Source organism: Gorilla gorilla, chromosome 10 (genome assembly GCF_029281585.2).
Source record: "Gorilla gorilla gorilla isolate KB3781 chromosome 10, NHGRI_mGorGor1-v2.1_pri, whole genome shotgun sequence".
Taxonomy (NCBI): Eukaryota; Metazoa; Chordata; class Mammalia; order Primates; family Hominidae; genus Gorilla; species Gorilla gorilla.
In genome coordinates, this window is record NC_073234.2 from 60,557,479 (window position 1) to 60,579,013 (window position 21,535).

Below are 21,535 nucleotides of genomic sequence, written 5' to 3' on the forward strand. Positions count from 1 at the left end.
GACTGTTGTGGGGTGGGGGAAGGGGGGAGGGATAGCATTAGGAGATATACCTAATGCTAAATGACGAGTTAATGGGTGCAGCACACCAGCATGGCACATGTATACATATGTAACTAACCTGCACATTGTGCACATGTACCCTAAAACTTAAAGTATAATAATAATAATAATAAAAATTAATGTAAGATGTCCCAATTCAGCAGACAGCATCCTTCATGATAAATTATAAAAATGAATATATTAAGTTTTGAGATTGAGAATCAAAGTCAAATTTTTCTTTGGCATTTCTCTTTGGCAGGGAAAATAAGTTGATGTTTTTAGAGACCTTTATATGACACAAAGAACTTTAAAACCTAGAAAAAAAGGTTCAATATAAAAAAAAGGAGGTGGTCCTGCATATTTTTATAGTCATCATCCATGTAGCTACTTTGCCATTTTGGGGCAGAAAATGTGATAAGAAACATGACAAACTGGCACATGAGATTGCTATGAAAGAGGACGGAGATGGAATGCATTATATCCTTTATGTAAGTATCACTGTGTGAAACATAATTCTGATAAGTGAGATGTCTAGATGAGTGTGATGCCTGGGATTCCAAAAGAGGAGAGAGAGATTCAACTAATGCATTTGTTTTCTTAAATGAGAAAAAACATATTTCACTTTATATTTTACACATTCATAGCTGGATTTCAGTTTAAACAATCTGACTACATATATGTATAAATATATGTGTATATATGTTATATATACACACATATATATATATTTCTCTTTTTTTGTTTTTTTGAGACAGAGTCTTCCTCTGTTACAAATAGGCTGGAGTGCAGTGGTGTGATCTTGGCTCACTGCAACCTCCAACTCCCTGGTTCGAGGGATTCCCCTGCCTCAGCCTCCCAAGTAGCTGGGATTACAGGCATGCACCACCACGCCCAGCTAATTTTTTTGTATTTTTAGTAGAGACAGGGTTTCACCATGTTGGCCAGGATGGTCTTGATCTCCTGACCTCGTGATCCACTCGCCTTAGCTTCCCAAAGTACTGGGATTACAGACATGAGCCACCGCGCCTGCCCTGACAATATATTTTAATTACACAAAAAATTGTTATGATTATTAAACTTTCAAGGAGATTTAAAATATCATTCAATTATCCATCTACTGTATTGTCTTTGCATTTCAAATACAATTAACTTCTCAAAACCACAAAACAAACAGTCACATAAACGAAATGGTATTTGACTCTGTGCCTTAATTCACTGGTTGTACTGCATGACTCATGTGTGTGTACACATACACACACACACACACACCCCTTTGAGATGGGTGTTACTTATCCTGTGATCTAGCTATAGTATTTAACAATGAAATAAGCATACTGTTAATTAAGTCTTTAAAAGTCAATGAAAAAAACTAGAACCGAAGAGACCAAATTAGTACCAATAAATATGTTTTTCAAAACTTACTCTTTTGATTCTAACATATTTTAGAAATAAATATAGGTGAAAATAAAAACAAATAGTCTAATTCTTAGACTAGTCATGAGTAGACAAGTCTAAGAAAGCCACATTAGGCCGGGCGCGGTGGCTCATGCCTGTAATCCCAGCACTTTGGGAGGCCAAGGCAGGCAGAGCACGAGGTCAGGAGTTCAAGACCAGGCTGACCAACATGGTAAAACCCCATCTCTACTAAAAATACAAAAAAAAAAAAAAAAAATTAACCGGGCGTGGTGGCATGCGCCTGTAATTCCAGCTACTCAGAAGGCTGAGACAGGAGAATTGCTTGAACCCAGGAGGCGGAGCTTGCAGTGAGCCGTGATCGCGCCACTGCACTCCAGCCTGGGCAATAGAGCGAGACTTCGTCTCAAAAAAAAAAAAAAAAACAGAAAGCCACATTGATGAATGTCGAACTATTCGGACCACCAAGATAAATCTTTTAACAAACTCTACTCTTTTAACTTTGCATGGTACTGACACCTGGTAAATAATAAATATTTGCTTCGTTGTCTAAGATCTACAGTTATGTAGCAAGCATGTTATGTATTTCATTTGAACCATGCAAGAATATACTAAGCAAACAAGGATGATATATTTTATTGATCTCAAAGCATGATAAGATAATTTAAGTTTCACAATTACACATGGAATATAGTTAAGGTTTCAGTCTTGATTCAAAGACAGATTCTCTTTTTCATAAAAGCCACTGCTTCTTTTCTTTCAGTTGTGACATTTAGTAACTCTTTTATAAGCCCGATCGTCAGGTTAAGAAGGACAACTAATTAGAATTTGCTTATAAAAAGCTTAGAAATTATACAGCAATTTTTGAGCTTAAAGAAGTTTATGATGTCTAAATGATTAGGCCTATATATAAAGCCTCCATAAATACCACACTCCGAAAATACAACTATCCTCAATCTTAAATCAAAGCAACTATTAATTCATCTTCCCATTGTGTTCATATATTACTGATTTATTTAGCTAACTCTAATATTATAAAAAAAGAATATCCATAAATTGCATTATTTCCTTTGATGACTCAGCAACTGTTAATTTTTCCATATTGAGCACATTATTTCTAACTGAATGGGCAATACTTGTTCAAGGGACAAATAAGTAAATGATTAACTTCAGTTGTTCAGTGTTTAAAAAGTTTTGAACCGTAATAACATGCAGGTAACCAAATAATGCTGATCTCAAATAGCCTCTGTTAAAAAAAAATCAACCCCTCCAAACATCCAAGGTGAGGGGAAAGAAAATGTGATGAAACCATCCTTCTAAGGGCATCTTTGGAAAATGTTCTCTAATGGGAAAAAAAAAAAAATCCCAGATATTCATCATATGAATAGCCAGGGCCCAGAAATGCACACAAAGGCCTTTTCAAATAAAGATAACAGTAGGGTGAGAGAAAGTTTTGAAGGGTAGGTGTGACGTCCATCAGATGTAACTCAGAATCCCAGCCCTATCACTTATTGACTCTAAACTTGTAACCTCACTTGACCTCAGTTTCTTCACCTTTAAATAGGGGATAGTAGTCTCTACCTCACAGTGCCATGTGAGGACTCTAGTTGTACTGCTGCAACATGATGGGTTTTAGAACACTTTAGCCATTGCCCCCAGAGGCTTCCTTTTTTGCCCACTAGGACAAAAATAGTGGGCTCTACCAGCATGACTGAATTCACTGAAGCCAGCCCCCAGTGTTGACTGGAAGCCTCTCGGGTTCCTTATCGGAGAAGGCACTGAAAAACACTGGGCACAATGGCTCACGCCTGTAATCCCAGCACTTTGGGAGGCCCAGGCGGGCTGTTACGAGGTCAGGAGATCGAGACCATCCTGGCCAACATGGCGAAACCCTATCTCTAGTAAAATACAAAAAAAAAAAAAAAAAAAAATTAGCCGGGCATGGTAGCACGTGCCTGTAGTCCCAGCTACTCCGGAGGCTGAGGCAGGAGAATGGCGTGAACCCGGGAGGCGGAGCTTGCAGTGAGCCAAGATTGCGCCACTGCACTCCAGCCTGGCGACAGAGCAAGATTCTGTCTCAAAACAAAACAAAACAAAAAACCTTTCATGAACCTCAGGAAATATCCTTACAATTATTCAGCATGTTCTTGGTTTCAAATGAGAATGCACATTACTTTAAGAAAGAGATATCCGTCAGATGAGATAAAAGAAACTAAATAGACCCAATTCCATGTGAAAACATAAATAAACCACTGAGAAAAAATTAAAACTTAATCTACTTTTAAGTCATTCAATTAAAATTTAGAATCTTTCTTCTTTAAAGACAAAATATATAACCTATTTACAAAAAAGTCTCATTTTCTTAGTAACTTCAAAGCTCACTAAAGACTGATTAATATAGACCTAAAGATGACGAACCTAGTTTTGTGAGAATTCATGGGCACAATTACTTTTCAACAAGGCCCTATTTTGCTGAAGTAATCCACCAGGTGTCCCATGTTTACAGGAGCAATTTTATCCAGTGGTGCCCGCAATTCTAAAGCTTCAACTTAACCAATGCTAGAAAAACAAAACTATATTTCTACATAAAACTGTGAAATGACTTTCCTCATGATGTCATAAGGCTCCTTCAAGAAACTGACTTGAAATAAAATAAATGAAGTTCATCTGAAAATGATTTTATATTTACAAATATTGACACCAAGTGAATGAGCAGAAATTCACTTATTTTAAATACCAATTTGGATGGGTAGCTGAAGTTTAAATAAGAATGTACTTTGGAACTGAAAGGAAGAAAAAAAATTTTAGGTCGGAAATCCAATGCATATCAAGAATATAATAACTATACCCTATGACATTCTTCAAAGCCCTTTATATGAAAACTAGCTCAGTGTTCATTTTAGTTGAGTTTAATGAATTTATTATTTATAATTTTAGGTTAATGAATGTCCTGTATTGATTTTCTTATTTATATATACATTTAGGTAAAACAAATAACAGCTTCTATACAGAGGTTCAACTGTGTTTCAGCTTAATACAAATGACTGTTAAAGAGAGTGAGAGCAGTAATTTTAGTCAACTTTTTGCTTGTACTGGGTTCAGGTTTTGATCTCAGTCTCCAGTAGTTACTGAATCAATGACTATGTGCAAGTTATTTCACTTTTCTGAGCCTTTCTTATAAAACAGAAAAAAAATAACACTTTTGGCTAGCTGTGAGGGTTACATAAAAATATGTACTAAAGACTTTGTACACATCTATTAATATATAAACCATTATTTTCTCTTTCCCCATTGCTCTAAAAAGATGTTGTGAAGATTAAATAAGATTATAAAACACATCTAAAAGAGCTTTGTAATTGTTAGCTTTAAAGTGTTGTTAATATATATGGGAGCAGGTTATATTTATCTGTTTTTAAGTAGACTGATTTCTACATGGGTTCCTTAACATTAGAGAAGAAAGAATTTCTGGTGTTCTCTCTGATATGGTTCATTTATTCTTAGTATCAGAGGTTTACCCTCATCTTGTCCCTGTAACTACGTAATGAGATCACAGATGGTTTTCAACTATAATTACAGTAATAATTGTTGCAAAATTCTGAATCTAAACTATCTATGTATCTTCCAATGCCCTTTTCATTGAAGGCTAAGCCAATGAGTTTCAGATATACTTGGAAATGCAGCTAGTGTCTCAGTCTCTAGATGCATTTGTAATTGCCCATGTCCAACACCTAGGTGGTGTAGGCAAAGCTGTATCAAGTGTATATTTTGAAGGATACATTGCTCCTTACATGGGACTTTCAACATTTGATAGAGGTTGTGTCTTGTCCCAAGGTATTTAGATTTGTGGAAGAATAAAGGAGGAGAAGGAAGAGGAGGAGAAAAAAAGAGGAAGAAGAAAGAAGAAAAGGGAGGAGGAGAAGAAGAGGAAGGGGAAGGAGGAAAGGAAGGGAGGGAAAGGAGAGAGGAGGAAGAAATGGAGAGAGAGGAAGGAAAGGAGGAGGGAGGGAAGGAAGGGAAGAAGAAAAGGAGAGAGAGAGACAGAGGGAGAGAGAGAGAAGGAATGGAAGCATCTAGTACCCTTGCAAGGATGCTGGGGCCAGTCCCTCATTACTTAACAATCTCTTGCCATGGAAAAGTTTATCCTTTTTTTCAAGATTCTTTCCTTAGATATTTTTTAAAGCTACCTTTTGAGTTTATGTGAGGCTTAGAGATAGTATTTTTAGAATGCCCTCTGTAGTGCCTGACATAAAGAAAGTAGGTCTCAAGAAATGGTAGTTGTCTTCATATCTGCACCTCTCCCTCCTTAACTATTATCCTCTATCCATCTCCCTATGTCAAGATGCAAGCCCAAACTAATTAACTCTGAATGTCTGAATGGTGGTGCCCAGGCATCATATCAGTATTGTTAAAGTTACCCAGGTGATTTTAACATTCAACTAGGTTGTGAGTCACTCTACCATCCTGACTTTTAAAATATTACAGATATCTGTGGAATTTGATTCTTAATCTCAAGGGTGCATTTACTAGTGATTTGTGATAGCAAATTACATCAACTCCTCTGACTGCTAAATTATAAGAGATTTGAAATCAGTTAATGAAAAAGCTTCAGATCTGTTCCACTGGCTCACCCAAAGGCTTGATTGTAATAAAAACTTGAGACCCTAACAGATTTATTGCTTAAAAGCAACAGGAATGTCAATATTTTCTCCAACACAAGGGGAATCAAATCAAGCCCTGGAAGACTATTTAGTTGTTTTTTAATATCAAGTTCATGCAAAAGTTCATGCGGTTACTTTTGCACCAATTAATAAAAAAATTAGTAATGTTAAATGAAGGCAAAAAAAATCCTGCTAATGTGGCTATCCTATGCATAAACGAATCTGTTTTGTTCTTTTCTCCCATTAATACTCTTGGCATCATTATCATTTTCTGAGATAAGAGTTACCAGTTAACAGAGAAGTATTGGCACCAAAGTTACTACTTAGGGCAGTGCTACCCAAAGGAGGCTCTCAAAAAAGCAGTACCACCATCACCTGGGAGCTTGTTAAAATGCAAATTATCAGGCCCCACTCCAGACCTAATGAATTAGACTTTTCGATAGCGGGGTCAAGGAATCTGTTTTAACAAGCAATTCCAGTGATATTCAATGTACATTTATGCTTAAGAATCATGGGCTTAGAGGAAATCTAAACCAAACAAAATTCAGTTCTTAATCCATGGTATTAGATTTTCTTATCGCATGTCTTTCTACATCCATTTTTTAATTTTTCTACAAAAATGCTTACAAAATAGTTTTCTTTCACAGAGAATTTTTCAATCCACTGCAGAATGACCACGAGGACTTGAAGTTCTTGTCTAAAGTCAATATTTACCTCTTTTTTAAGAAACAAAAGACTTTCAGTCTATATTTGAGTGGATCACATACAGAGCATAGAGTTAAATATCAAAGGCATATTTTGTTTCAGCAGGTCCTGAGGCAGTAAGAATCCCTCGGGAGCTGGATAGTACAAAATCCCAAAGTTTCAGAAGCTGCAGAATATTCATATGATATAGTCACTTTTAGCTCACTGAAATATAATCTTGCATTTTAGTTGCTTCATTTCTATAAAAAATTCATGTTAAATAGCATTTTTGACAACCCTGACATCTTACAAGGTAATCAGTTCAAGGCTGAATAAATGAAAGTCTGCAGGAAAGCTGATTCAACATGTCACTTCTTAAAGCAAATAATATATAATATTGATCTCAACCTCTATTTCTGTGAAGATATAAAAGATAAGAGCATCTTGATAATAAAGGATTAGACATGCTACTGTATCTTTTCATTTTCCTTTAAAGATGGATAACGTAACTTCACAAATAATCAACATTTTAATCATGCCTATGTTGGAGAGATGGGGGAAAGTGCTATTATTCAGTAATATGGGATCATTTGTGTAAGATTTACAGTTACTATCCAGCAACCCATTGGTTCCAGAAACACACATACTGTTCCACTTTTCTTCATGAAGTGCCCAAACTGCATGACTTTCTTGAGTTTATTAATGTTTAAGTGAAAATCTGCTTTTTGAAAATCCAAAAATCTTTAATATGTGTCTGTGAAGAATTTAAACAGACAAGATGCTAAGTCAACTTCCAATTGTAAGTTCTTTAAGTAGAGAATGCTATTTTCTGAATAATACAAACAAAAAATAAAACGGCTGGTAATCATTCCCATCTCATACCACACAGATAGTCAAAGAATAAAATAAGATCTTTCCAGTGATCGGCATAATCCCAATTACTCACCAGGGAGGTCACTTGACCTAATCCTGTTCCTCTTAGCAGTGAGAAATAGAGAAGAGCGTAATTTCATAATACTAGGGGAAAAAGGTATGATTCTGTCATTAAACAATAGATTTGACCAAAGCACTAAATGTGGAAAAGACATATGACTCTATTTTTCAGTGGTTCTCATAGTAATAATGCACAAGGGTTTTGGATTGGACATTTCATTTACTTTTTTGTTTATTGTATTGGGAACATATAGAGTTCCTTCATTCTCCCTAAATACTGACTTTCTTTTCCTATGCCTTATGGCATATTTTTAACATGATAGGACCTTAAAAATATTACATCTACAGCCAACTTCTCTAGCACTTTCATTAGTCAAATGTTTTTTTATGGTGTGTGGGGGGCATTTATATGTGTTATGTCATTCTATATAAATAGAAAAATCAACCCATGATAATATTCCAAATAATCAATAGGTTATTAGCATAAAGAAACAGAAATCACTGAGTAAGTTTATTCTGCATTTAAATATATATATACTTTATTTAGTATAATATAAACAAGTATGATAACAACCATGATAAAATGCTCCTCAGTATGACAGTATTGATTTTGTCCAACATCAAGTTTATTTAAATTTCTGCTCAATAAATCCCTGTAATTATTCTCATGAACTATATCAATCCATGACTTGAGGGAGAAAAAATGCTTCTCTAGATGACATAAATCACTTCAATTATATTTTTGAGAAAGCAGTAAAAAAAAAAAAGCCATGATATAGGATTCAAAATAAAAGGCTCAGTTTATTTAAAAACTTTTTAATGGAATGTACTTGGTTTTGAAATGAATGCAAAAATAAGGTCCTGAGCAGAAGCAGAAGCTAGTGGTGTTTTTCTTGCACAGTTTGCAGAACCATAAGCCAAATAAACCTCTTTTCTTTATACATTACACAGCCTCTGGTATTCCTTTATAGCAATACAATCAAGAGTGCTAAGGGAAGTGCCAGACTTTTTTTTAACAACCAGCTCTCATGGGAATTAAGAAATAACTCACATCCCCCGATTACCTGCAGGATGAGAGCAAGCCGTTCATGAGGGATCCTCCCTGATGACCCAAATACTTTCCATTAGGCTACACCACCAACATTGGGAATTAAATTTCAAAATGAGGTTTTGGGGAACAAACATCCAAACGATAGCATATTACAATGGTTCCTGAAATTTAAAAGCAAAATCCAGAAGATGGTTTTATTAAATTTCTAGGAATTGAGTTATATCAATCAGCTATTGTCTGATAATGCTGCAAAATAAACATTCCCAAATTACAACAGGCATTTATTTTTTTCTTGCTCATAGGTCCACAGTTTGACTGGGCCAGTTACACGTTAGGCTATGGGGTTGGTTGGGCTTGCTCTAAGCTTTGTATTGAGTTCAACTCTGCTCAGATCTCTCCACATCCACCTTGGATCAGCAGGTTCCTATCATATGTGCTTCTCAAGGCAGATGACAGAGTATAAGAACCAAGCATTACTATCACACTAGTCTTTAAGTAAAAAAAAAAAAAAAAAAAAAATAGCAGATGCACATTTGAAACCTCTACTTAGTTCCTATCCACTACTATTACATTGGTCACAGAAAATCATATGGCCTAGCACAACATCAACTGACATGGCAGTATGCTCTATCACAGTAGGAATAGAAGATAAATGAATATTTGCTGAAAAACAAATCCAAACTATCGAAAGTTTTTCCCAAGAAGAAAAATTGAACAGTGTTAATTAGTGATGAAAGGTCTAGTAAGATAACATCTGAAACGTATTCGTACAATTTATGAAATAAGGATATTTTAGTGACCTAGTAAAGTGCAGCTTTAATAAAATAATAAAAAGCAGATTTCAGAGGTATAGAGTGAATTCAAGGCAAAGAACTGCGAAGTAAGCATAGATGAATGTTTAAAGAAATTTGGGGCTGGGCACATTGGCTCACTCCTGTAATGCCAACACTTTGGGAAATTGAGACAAGACAATCACTTCAGGCCAGGAGTTTGAGAACAGCCTGGGAAACATAGCAAACATAGCAAGACCCCTTCTCTACAAAGAAAAATAACAGGCTAGCCATAATGGCAAGTGCCTGTAGTGCCAGCTACTTGGGAAGCTGAGGTGGGAGAATCGCTTGAGCTCAGGAGTTTGAGGTTATGGTGAGCTATTAATTATACCACTGCACTCCAGCATGGAAGACAGAGCAAGATCCTGTCTCTTAAAAAAAGAAGAAAAGGTGGAAGAGTAGGAAGAGGAGGAGGAGGAGGAGGAGAAACAAAGAAAGAAAGAAAGAAATTTGGCTACAAAAGAGAAGAAGGAGAAATGACTGTGGTCATTAGTTGGGGGTGCAAAAGTTTAAGGAGGGTTTTCGTTTGTTTAATTTCTTCTGCATTGTTTTTAAGATAAAGAGAATTAGCCAAGCATAAATCCTGACATCAGGAAGTCAATAGAGAGGGTAAGGTTTAAGATACAAGAAAGAAGTGATAATGAATACAGTGAGGTCCCTAAAAATGTGAAGGGATATAACCCAGAACCCAAGAGGAGAAAGAAGACTTGACCAAAATTGGCTTTACTTTTTCTCTACAATAAATTGGGTGGAAGAGATTTTGAAACTACAGACCAGTAATTCTGAAAAGGGAAGAGAAAAATGAAAGAAAAACATAGCTAGAAAAGTTAGTAGAGAAACATAACCCAAAAGTTTGCAGGCAGGAGAATTCTAGAATTGACAGGGAAAGACTGAAATTTCTGGAGTAGAAACTTCTGAGCACAAGAGAAAATTTCCCTTCATGTTGTGGAAAGTTGAGATCCACAGCACCAGTAGAGGGATTAGAAATATGAAAGAGAAGAGATTCCTCTCTCTGACAGGTTTAAAGAATAGCTGTAGAAATAGTGATGCTGAGGTGAAGCCGAATTTAACTAAGATATTACACCTCAGGGTGATATTTTTAGCAATATAAGTATTAGTGTCTTCTTCTAGAAGAGGTTCCAAAGCATGTGGAGAAAGGCTGAATTTAAAATTCAAAAGTAGAAATAACTAGCTTATGTGTGAATTACACTATGAAATCTAAAAAGATAAAATAATTGTTGAGAACAGCAAGATTGTCTCTACCTGTATATTTGCAAGAACCCATAAGAAATTCCTTGGTTTTGCAGTATTCTTTTTAGAAACAGAGGACAATATGAATAAATAATATTTGTAAAAACAGTTGTAACATTGTTTTACAAGTCTGTACTCAAAAAATATCTTAAATGAATACCAGTCACTATATTCATATCTACCACCTTAGATCAGATATTAGATTTCCATATTCAGTGGAAATTTATCTGTACAGCTATACCTCATTTTATTGGACTTCACTTTATTGCACTTCACAGACATTACATTTGTTTACAAATTGAAATTTTGTGGCAACCGCGTGTCAAGTAAGTCTACTGGCATCATTTTTCCAACAGCATGAGCTCACTTCTTATCTCTGTGTCATCGTTTGGTAATTCTCACAATATTTCAAACTTTTTCATTATTATATGTGCTATGGTGATCTGTGATTGGTGATCTTTGATTTTACTATTGTAATTGTTTTGGGGTGCCATGAACTGCACCTATGTAAGACTTAATTGATACTTAATCAATAGGTGTTCTGACTGCTCCACCAAGGGGTAATTCCTCCATCTTTCTCCCTCTCCTCAGGCCTTCCCATTCCTTGAGACAACAATATTGAAATTAGTTCAGATAACCCTACAATGGCCTCTAAGATTCATAAGATTTTAGCTGCCATAGTGATTCCTCTGATGGTTCTGGGAAAAAAAGTCAAATAAAATGGCCTCCAGGTGTTCAATTGAAAGGAAGAGTCCCACATCTCTCACTTTAAATCAAAAGCTAAAAATTATTAAGATTAGTAAGGAAGCTATGTGGAAAGCTAAGAAAAAACCTGGGGCTCCTGGCGAAATAGCTAAGTTGTGAATATAAAGGAAAAATTCTTGAAAAAATGTAACAGTACTACTTTAGTGTACACACAAATAAGAAAGACAATCAGACTTATTGCTGATAATGGAGAAAGTTTGAGTAGCCTTGATAGAAAGTCAAACCAGCCACAACATTCCCTTAAGCCAAAGCCTAAGCCAGAGCAAGGCCCTGACTCTCTTCCATTGTATGAATGCTAAAAGAAGAGCTGGAAGCTAGCAGAGATTGGTTCATGAGGTTTAAGGAAAGAAGCCATGTCCATAACATAAAAATGTGAAGTGAAGCAGGATGTGGTGATGTAAAAGCTGCAGCAAGTTATTCAGAAGATCTAGCTAAGCTCACTGATTAAGGTGGCAACACTAAACAACATAATTTCAATGTAAACGAAACAGCCTTATACTGGAAAAAGATGCCATCTAGGACTTTCAGAGCTAAAAAGGAGAAGTCAACACCTGGGTTCAAAATTTCAAGACAGGTTGACTTTCTTGTTAGTAGCTAATGTAGCTTCTGACTTTAATCTGAAGCCAATACTCATTTAGCATTCTGAAAATTCTAGGGCACTTAAGAATTACGCTAACTCTACTCTGCCTGTGCTCTGTAAATAGAACAACAAAGTCTGGATGTAGCATATCTGTTTACAGCATGGTTTACCAAATATTTTAAGCCCACTGTTGAGACCGACTGCTCAGAAAAAAAACAATCCTTTCAAAATATTACTGCTCATTGACAATGCACCTGGTCACCCAAGAGCACTGGGGGAGATGTATGAAGAGACTGCTGTTATTTTCATGACTGCTAACATAACATCCATTCTGCAGCCATGAATCAAGGAGTAATTCTGATTTTCAAGTTTTTTTTATTTAGGAAATACCTTTAATAAGATTTTAGCTGCATAGATAGTAATTCTTCTGATGGATCTGGGAAAAAATCAGTTAAAAATCTTCTGAAAAGAATTTACAATTTTAGATGTCATTGAGTACATTTGGGAGGAAGTCAAATCAAAGTATCAGTACTAACAGGAGTTTGGAAGAAGTTGAATTTGAGGAGTTCAATATTTCAGTGGAGAAAATAAATGCAAAAGTGGTAGAAATAGCAAGAAAAATAGAATTAGAAGTGGAGCTTGAATATTTGACTGAATTGCTATAATCTCATGATAAAACTGTTACAGAAGAGGAGTTGCTTCTTATGGATGAAAGTGGTTTCTTGAGATAGAATCTACTCCTCTTGAAGATGCTGTGAACATTGTTGAAATGGCAAGTAAGGACTCAGAATACTACATAAATTCAGTGAATAAAGCAGTAGCAAGATTTGAGAGATCAATTCCAATTTTGAAAGAAGTTCTACTGTGGGTAAAAGGCTATAAAACAGAATTGCATGCTACAGATGAGTCAACTGATCTTACAAACCTCAGTGTCATCTTTTTAGAAATTGCCACAGCCACCCCAACCTTTGGCAACCACCACCCTAAATCAGTCTTCAGAAATCAGCATCTAGTCAAGACCCTCTCCCAGCAAAAAGAGATTATGGCTGGCTGAAGGCTCAGACAATTAGTAGCATTTTTAGTAACAAAGTATTTTTTAATTAAGGAGTGTACATTTTCTTAGACATAATGCTATTGCACACTTAATAGACTACAGTACAGTGTAAACATCACTTTTATAAGCATTGAAATATCAAAAAATGTGTGTGACTCTCTTTATTGAAATACTGGCTTTATTGCAGTGGTCTGGAACTAAACCCACAAAAACTACAAGGTATGCTCATAGCTTGCCAGAAACCCAATAGTTAATTAAGAAATGTTAATAGAGAGTCTTAGTGGTACAATTTTGACTTCCAAAATGAAAGCATAGTATGAGTAATATACCATAAGTTCTCTTTAATGTAAAATTTAACAAATGGAAGAAAATGTAACTTCAAATTATATTCAAAATTCTGGATCATAATATAATTTCTATTTGAGAAAAGTATCTAGGACTAAAAAGTCATTGGAAGAGTTAATATTATAAAATAATGCATCAATTTTTGATAACAGTTATATAAAAATTACAGCAAGTGGCCTTTGCTCTTAGTTTGTATATAAATTATGCTTCATTTTGCAGCTACATTGAGAATTTGGTTGACTAAAAATATCTTACTTTAAAATTAGCAATATAGAAACCATCTTTCCAATGGCCACCCAAGAAACTGAAGACTCCAAAGTATTTTTTCTTCCTCATATTTTCCTCTTCATCTCACAATGAAACACTTTCTTTAGAGACAAATCAGTCACCCATTATCAGTCATCAAAAAAAATATCTGGACAAGCACAGTAGACTAGAACATTTTGTGCACTGAAATAAATTAGTATTTAACATGAAAGGAAAGGGATGCTCACATTGGCTAGCAATATTTGTAAAGAGCCATCCTTTGTTAGAAAAGAAGAAAGATAATAGAAATGAAAGAGGAAGCCTGTAATCCCAGCCCTTTGGGAGGCCGAGGCGGGCAGATCATGAGGTCAGGAGATCGAGACCATCCTGGCTAACACAGTGAAACCCCGTCTCTACTAAAAAATACAAAAAACAATTAGCCGGGTGTGGTGGCAGGCGCCTGTAGTCCCAGCTACTCGGGAGGCTAAGGCAGGAGAATGGCGTGAACCCGGGAGGGGGAGCTTGTAGTGAGCTGAGATTGCACCACTGCACTCCAGCCTGGGCGATGGAGCGAGACTCCGTCTCAAAAAAAAAAAAAAAAAGAAATGAAATGAAAGAGGAAAAGGGGAAAGCAATGAACAGAGTAAGAGAAAGAAGTAATGGTGATGGCTCTGGCATTGTGGTGATCCTTGAGGTATTTAAAAGCAATTCTATAGTCTTAATCTGAGCAGGGGTGTATGTGTGTGTGTGTGTGTGTGTGTGTGTGTGTGTGTGTGTGTATGTGCGCGTGCACGTCTTTATATGTATGTTTTGTTGAAGCACAAGCATTAACTCCATCTAGGTTGATCAAAATTTTTGTTTCTGGAATGTGCTCTGAGAAGCAACAGAGACACTGTTAGAAATGCAGATTCCTGGGTCCCATATCAGATCTACTAAGCCGGAGTCTGTAGGGATGAGAGTCAGGATTCCTCCTTTTTAACAATCTCAGGTAATTCTTATGAACTGTAAATATTGAGAACAGCCAGTGCCTTATAATGTATCAGTTATACAGCACATATATTATCATGATCATATCTACCAATATGGAAGAAGCAGTGTGGGCATCTGCTAATAAATAGACAACCTTCCTCTGGGATTTTCAGAATATGAAATATTATTACAAAAGAACATTTCTAAAATATTTTCTTTGTTTACTTAAAAACATCCAAAACATTACTGCGTTTTGAGGGGTCCTATAAGTTTGAGGCAGTGTTCTAGGCATTGAAGATTCAAAATAAAAACTGAAAAGACATATTCTCCACTCTTACAATCTAGTAAAGAAAGGGAGACAGGGACATAAGTATGGATAATGAAGTGTTAAAGAGGCTATGTGAGAAGTTTATACAAGATACACTAGGAACATAGGAGGGAGGTGTCGATCTGCCTGGGAGAAGTCAGGCCAGGAGAAGCTTCCTGAAAAATGTGGCATGGAGGAACCTTGAGAAATTAGCAGATGTTTACCAGATATACAGTGAAGACACAGGCAAAGATATCTCTCTGGTTAAAGCATCAGGGGAGGGGGGAGGGATAGCATTAGGAGATATATCTAATGTAAAGGATGAGTTAATGGGTGCAGCACACCAACATGGCACATGTATACATATGTAACAAACCTGCACATTGTGCACATGTACCCTAGAATTTAAAAAGTATAATAAAAATATCTATATATCTATATATACATAAAGCATCAAATGATATAGTTTGGATCTCTGTTGCCACCCAAATCTCATGTCAAATCTTAATACCCAATGTTGGAGGTGTGGCCTGGTGGGAGATGATTGGATCCTGGGGTAGATTTCTCATGAATGGTTTAGCACCAACCCCTTGGTGCTGTTCTCAAGATAGTGAGTGAGTTCTTGTGACCGATCTGGTTGCTTAAGCATGCAGCACCTCTCTGCCACTCTCTCTTGCTCCTGCTCCTGCCATGTGAGATACCTGCTCCCTCTTTACCTTCCACCATGATTAGAAGCTACCTGAGGTCTCCTCAGAAGCAATGCCTGCATTATGCTTCCTGTACAGCCTGCAGAACCGTGGGTCAATTAAACCTCTTTTCTTTATAAATTACCCAGTCTCAGGTATTTTGTTATAGCAATGCAGGAATGGACTAACACAACACTTAAAAAAAAAAAAGAGAGATGTTACTTTTGCCCAGAATTCTAAAACCTATTATTAAACATTGAAAAAAAAAACTATGATCTGATGTAGATGGAATAATTCTCTATTACTACCCATCATCAACAGCGCTTACCCCATCTCAAACACAAGGAGGTTTATGATAAGTAAAGTATATAAGCATATGCAAACTGAGCAGAAGGTCTATGGCAAACATGAAGCAGAAATAATTCATCAGGATTCAAATAGTGGTGTCAACTGCAAGCAATTGGGAAGGAAAATATTCTCTGGATGAAACAAAATCCTGGAGAAAAGGCTGACAAATTTTAATTCCCTAATGAATCAAATAATAGGCAATCACTAGCTTCGAGAAATACCACTGCTTTGGGATGCTCAAAAAGGACCAGTATTGTCAATATACCTTGGCATGACACTTCCCTGAACAATGAAGGCACTAAAAAGAGACAGAAAGTAAAGAAGAAACAAAGAAGAAATTACACTTGCTATATATCAGTAAATCTTTGTGACTTCTCAATATATAATGTTATCAGAGTATCAGAAAATAGAGGGATTTTTATTGCAAGGATAAGCTTTTCACATGTTGAGCAATGATTCTCCGAGCACATTTCAGTATGACTAACAATCATTTAGGTCAGTAGCAATGGCAATTTTTCCTCTTTACAACTAATCACTTTACCATTGTAAAAATAAATAAGACAAAAAAATTCTCAGCCTGGTAATGTGAGGCATGAGAAGTTCCAGGGAATAGCATTTTATAGAAACCATCAGTTTAAAATATCTCCAAAATCCAAGTTTTACTGTACATCTTTTCCTTAGTGATTTAGTCATATTGTAAATAACTATTTCTTATACCCCCATAACAGATATGATTGTATACAAACAGGAAACCATACGTGTTTATAAAAATAAGCAAGGTAGTATTCTAAGCCATAGCTAGGGATAAAATCCTAAGTCTAGGACATCCGTGAATTTTTATGGCTTTTAAAATATATGTGTCTTAGCCAAAACCAAGAAAGAAGCTGTGAAATCAAAGAAGCTGTGAAAAAGATGAAGATGAAAAAATATGACTCTATGTTTAATTATCTTTTCTTAACTACTCAAAGGGAGTTTTCATAACATACCAAACAGCAAGATGAAGTCAATAATAAAATTACTACTAGATCTTATTAAAAGATAATTTGGAGAGTATGGGCCTGCCAATTTTTCAAAATTTCTTTTCTTATGAAGAATGATCTAGATATGCTGTTTCAAATCTAGACTTATTTTAACATTTTTGAAATTACAGCCTTTTCATAGCTAGTGTCTTTTACTTTATTAAATCCTAAAAAATAATTATGAAATCTGATTAAATCACTGCCTTTCTTTAAACCATTGCTCCGAGAATAAGACACATACTTCAACACTTTAAAGAAACTTTCTTTTTCTGCTCTTCAGCCATGTGTCTTGCTACTGTATAATTTATACTATACCATATTTCTTTATTTCTTTTTGTTATTTGAGCCAGTCATGCTGTTCTTTGCCTCCAGGTCTTTATTTGTCCTCTGCATAGAACAATTCCCCTAGCATGTTGGCTCTGCTTGGCTCAAAGCACCCATTTGCAGTTTTGAACTACCTTTTTATCTATTTTACACACTTAGTTTAGAAGACTCTTGAAGGCAAGAGAAAGTCTCACTTAATCATTACTGTATCTCTAGCCCCAATGCAATGTCTACCACATGGTAGATCTGCATTTCTGTTCTCTCTCTCTCTCTCTCTCTCCCTCCTCTCACCAACAATATAAATGAAGGAAAGAAGGAAATATTATTCACGTCACTTCTTTCCATTTCTAACTAGCAGAAGAGACTACTTTGTAGATTATTCATAGGAAACAGACCCCTTTACATGTCTAGAAACTCTTCTCACTGAAGAACAAGCAGCTTTGAGAGGGTCATAAATAGGTCAGTGAGAAACAGGCACCTGCCTAAGTAGCCTAATTACCTAAATCAAACCTGGAAAACAATCTGATGAGAGCGATATAGCAAACTTAACTTCCATATCTATTTTCATGACTTCGGAAAATGAAGGCACACAAAGTAAGAGGAACTGAGTAAATTTTCCAAAATTATGTATCTACTACGTGCCAGAATATAGATTTAAATCTTTATCCATTGAAAAGCTGTAATACTAAAAATAACGATGAAAGCAGGGGAGTTTAACTTAGGATCCACTTAAATAAACTGAAATGTTTTTACAAATCCAAAAATAACTGAAATATTTTTATATAAAATAGCAAAATTTAGTCTATAGGGAAATACCAAATGTTATGTTTTATGATCTCTTTAGCACACAGCTATGCTTCATTTATATTACTTTTTCAGTAATAATTTGATTTGGAAATACAAAATCCAAACATATTTGAAAGACCGATAATAGTACTAGGGAGAATATGCAAAAGCAGACATTCTTATTCATGTTTCTAAGATTATAAATTACCATAGTAATTTATACTACATAATTTATAGGGCAACTTGGAAATATCAATGATCTGTAAAAAATATATATATACCTCTTGGCTAGCAATTTCATTCTGGAAATATCTTAGAAAAATATTTCCAGGAATATACAAAACTACACGTAGAATAATGTTTCTGTAGCATTCTTTTTTAAAAAACATTGGAAACATTACCCAAAGTTCCAACGAGACAAATAAATTGTGTTTTATGCAAAGGGTTACTATGCAAGTGCTGAAAAGAATGTGTTGGCACTATACTATGTGGAAAGAAAAAGTTGTCCAAGATAAAAGGAAGTGGCAGAACACCGTATATAGCATAATTCAATTTGGTGCCAGGCACAGTGGCTCATGCCGGTAATTCCAGCACTTTGGGAGGCTGAAGTGGGTGGATCACCTGAGGTCAGGAGTTCACGACCAGCCTGGCCAACATGGTGAAACCCTGCCTCTATTAAAAATACAAAAAATTAGCGGAGCGTGGTGGCAGGCTCCTGTAATCCCAGCTACTTGGGAGGCTGAGGCAGGATAATCGCTTGAACCTGGGAGGCAGAGGTTGCGGGGAGCCGAGATCGCACCATTGCACTCCAGCCTGGGCAACAAGAGCGAAACTCCGTCTCAAAGAGAAAAAAGAAAAAGAATGTCTAATAAATTTGAAAACATGCATAGGAGAACTATCATTAATAACACAAAACTGGAAACAACCCAAGTATTCAACAATAGAATAAATATGTATATTTTGGGGGCAATCATTCAATAGAATTCTACAGTACAATGAAAATAAATTATTGCTACATGCAAGAATACTGACACAGCTCACAAAAAATTTTGAACAAAAGGAATCTGGGCCAGGCATGATGGCTCATGCCTGTAATCCCAGTACTCTGGGAGGCTGAGCAGGGAGGATCGTTTGAGACCAGGAGTCCGAGAACAGGCTGGGCAACAGAGCAAGACCTTGTCTCTGGGGAAAAAAAAAAAATCCGATACAAAAATGCATACTTCATGATTCTGTTTCTGTAGATTTTAAAAACAGACAAAACTATTCTACAGTCTTATTAGTCAGAAGCTATCTTTGGAGAACGGTAAGGCGATAGTGATTAAGCGGGGCTGGAAGCAGGGTACCTGGGTGCTGACAAGATTCTTTCTTCTGAAATGAGTGTTGATTTCATAGTATGAATACTTTGTTATAGCTCATTGGGCCAAATGTTTTCTGTATGTCTGCCATTCTTTAATGAAAAAGGGAAAAGGAAAGAATGTAATAATACAGTGTTTTACTGAAAGTTGATGTCTTAGGTTCATTACCACTCAACTTGTGCATAAACCAAAATTTGAAAATAACATTTTTTGAGAAACCAGGTTAATTTTCAAGCAATCTGAAAGTTGTTATGCTCTCCAAAATAATATAAGTAGACCAAAAGAAAAATAAAGTCAATCCATTAGGCATTTACAAATATTTTAAATTATATTACACCACATTTAATGTATAAAAATAATCTACAAAGAAAAGTTTTATCTGAGATAAAATTCTATTACAGTAAACAGCTTTTCAAGCTAGAATATTATAAATATTATTTATAATATTCATTTTGTCTGTTACAGTTAACAAATCTGTACTTTTAGTAACCATGACAATTAAATACTATCAGATTAGAAGCCTTAGGAGAGAATTACTGTTTATGGTTTGAGATGTTAGAAAGCAAAATTAGGGCAGAAATGCATAAAAACTTCTGGTGCTTGTGTCAAAATTCAAATGGTTGGCCTATTAGAGGCATATTTAAATGACACATTGTAATGGTCCAATTCATGCTTGGGAAACTGCACCATGTAAATTACTGTAGTGAAAGATATCAATAAGATATTCATAAATAAAACATATGCAAATTTAGAATGATTTAATTCCTTGTATTAATACTAAATTTATTTGAGGGTCTAGGGATAGATTCCGGTCACTTAGAATAGCAGCGTTTTAAACCGTGACTCACAAAATACTAAAACCAGCTATCATGAGCACTGGGGGTTGGTGCTGAATAACACAGCAATTAAAAACTTAGACTTCAGAGTCAGACAATCTGGGTGTGAATTCTAGCCTCTCCATGCATTAACTTTTTAATAACTAACTTCCCTGATCTGCAAAATCGGAATAATAAACTTTAAAAATCCTTTTCACTGGTTTTGTAAAGTTTTGAGATGGTCATGTGCAACACATTTTTTTTTTAAATGCCCAACACAGAGTGAGTGCTCAATAAGTGATTGTTAATAATTGAGGTGCAATTATAGAGAAGATGTTTGCACAAGTCAATTTTTTAAAATCAATCTTATATCTCGGTGTTTGTAATTTTCAAACTAGGATAGATTGCCATTCTTACTAAGTACCCATCTCTTTTTCATAAATTTCTTTTTCATCACTTGCGCTATTTCCTAAAAAATGCATTTGACCTATCTGGTTCTCCAAGATTACACAGAATATATGCTAAGCCAAAACCTGAAGACTAAAGTTGAACATTGTCTACTAAACAAAGAAAATCCAGTTTTTATTTTTATTTTTTTTTTTATTTTGAGACAGAGTCTCACCCTGTCACCCAGGCTGGAGTGCAATGGCGTGATCTCAGCTCCCTGCAACCTCCGCCTCCCGGGTTCAAACGATTCTCCTCCCTCAGCCTCCTGAGTAGCTGGGATTATAGGCATGCGCCACCATGCCCAGCTTATTTTTGTATTTTTAATAGAGATGGGGTTTCACCATGTTGGCCAGGCTGGTCTCAAACTCCTGACCTCATGATCTGCCCGCCTCGTCCTCCCAAAGTGCTGGGATTACAGGCGTGAGCCACCATGCCTGGCTGAAAAAAATATTTTAATAATTCAAGTTAAAAAAAAAAAGTAAGGGAAAGAGCATTGTACTTGTCACCTAATATAAAAAGACAAATACTTTGTTCAAAACAAACCAAAAAAAGGGTAATATGGTGTGTGTGTGTATGTGTGTGTGTTCTAAATGATCAAGTAACTAAATATAAGACTTTAAAATATGTTTA

General features: G+C 35.7%; 1 protein-coding gene and 1 pseudogene across 4 annotated transcripts in view; both read right to left on the reverse strand.

Annotated features, from left to right (window-relative positions):
* Positions 1-21,535, reverse strand: part of CNTN1 (contactin 1) — a 381,066-nt gene that overhangs the window by 351,580 nt on the left and 7,951 nt on the right. The window lies entirely within an intron of this gene.
* LOC129526004 (methionine aminopeptidase 1-like) overlaps positions 1-21,535 on the reverse strand; it is a 73,686-nt pseudogene that overhangs the window by 44,705 nt on the left and 7,446 nt on the right.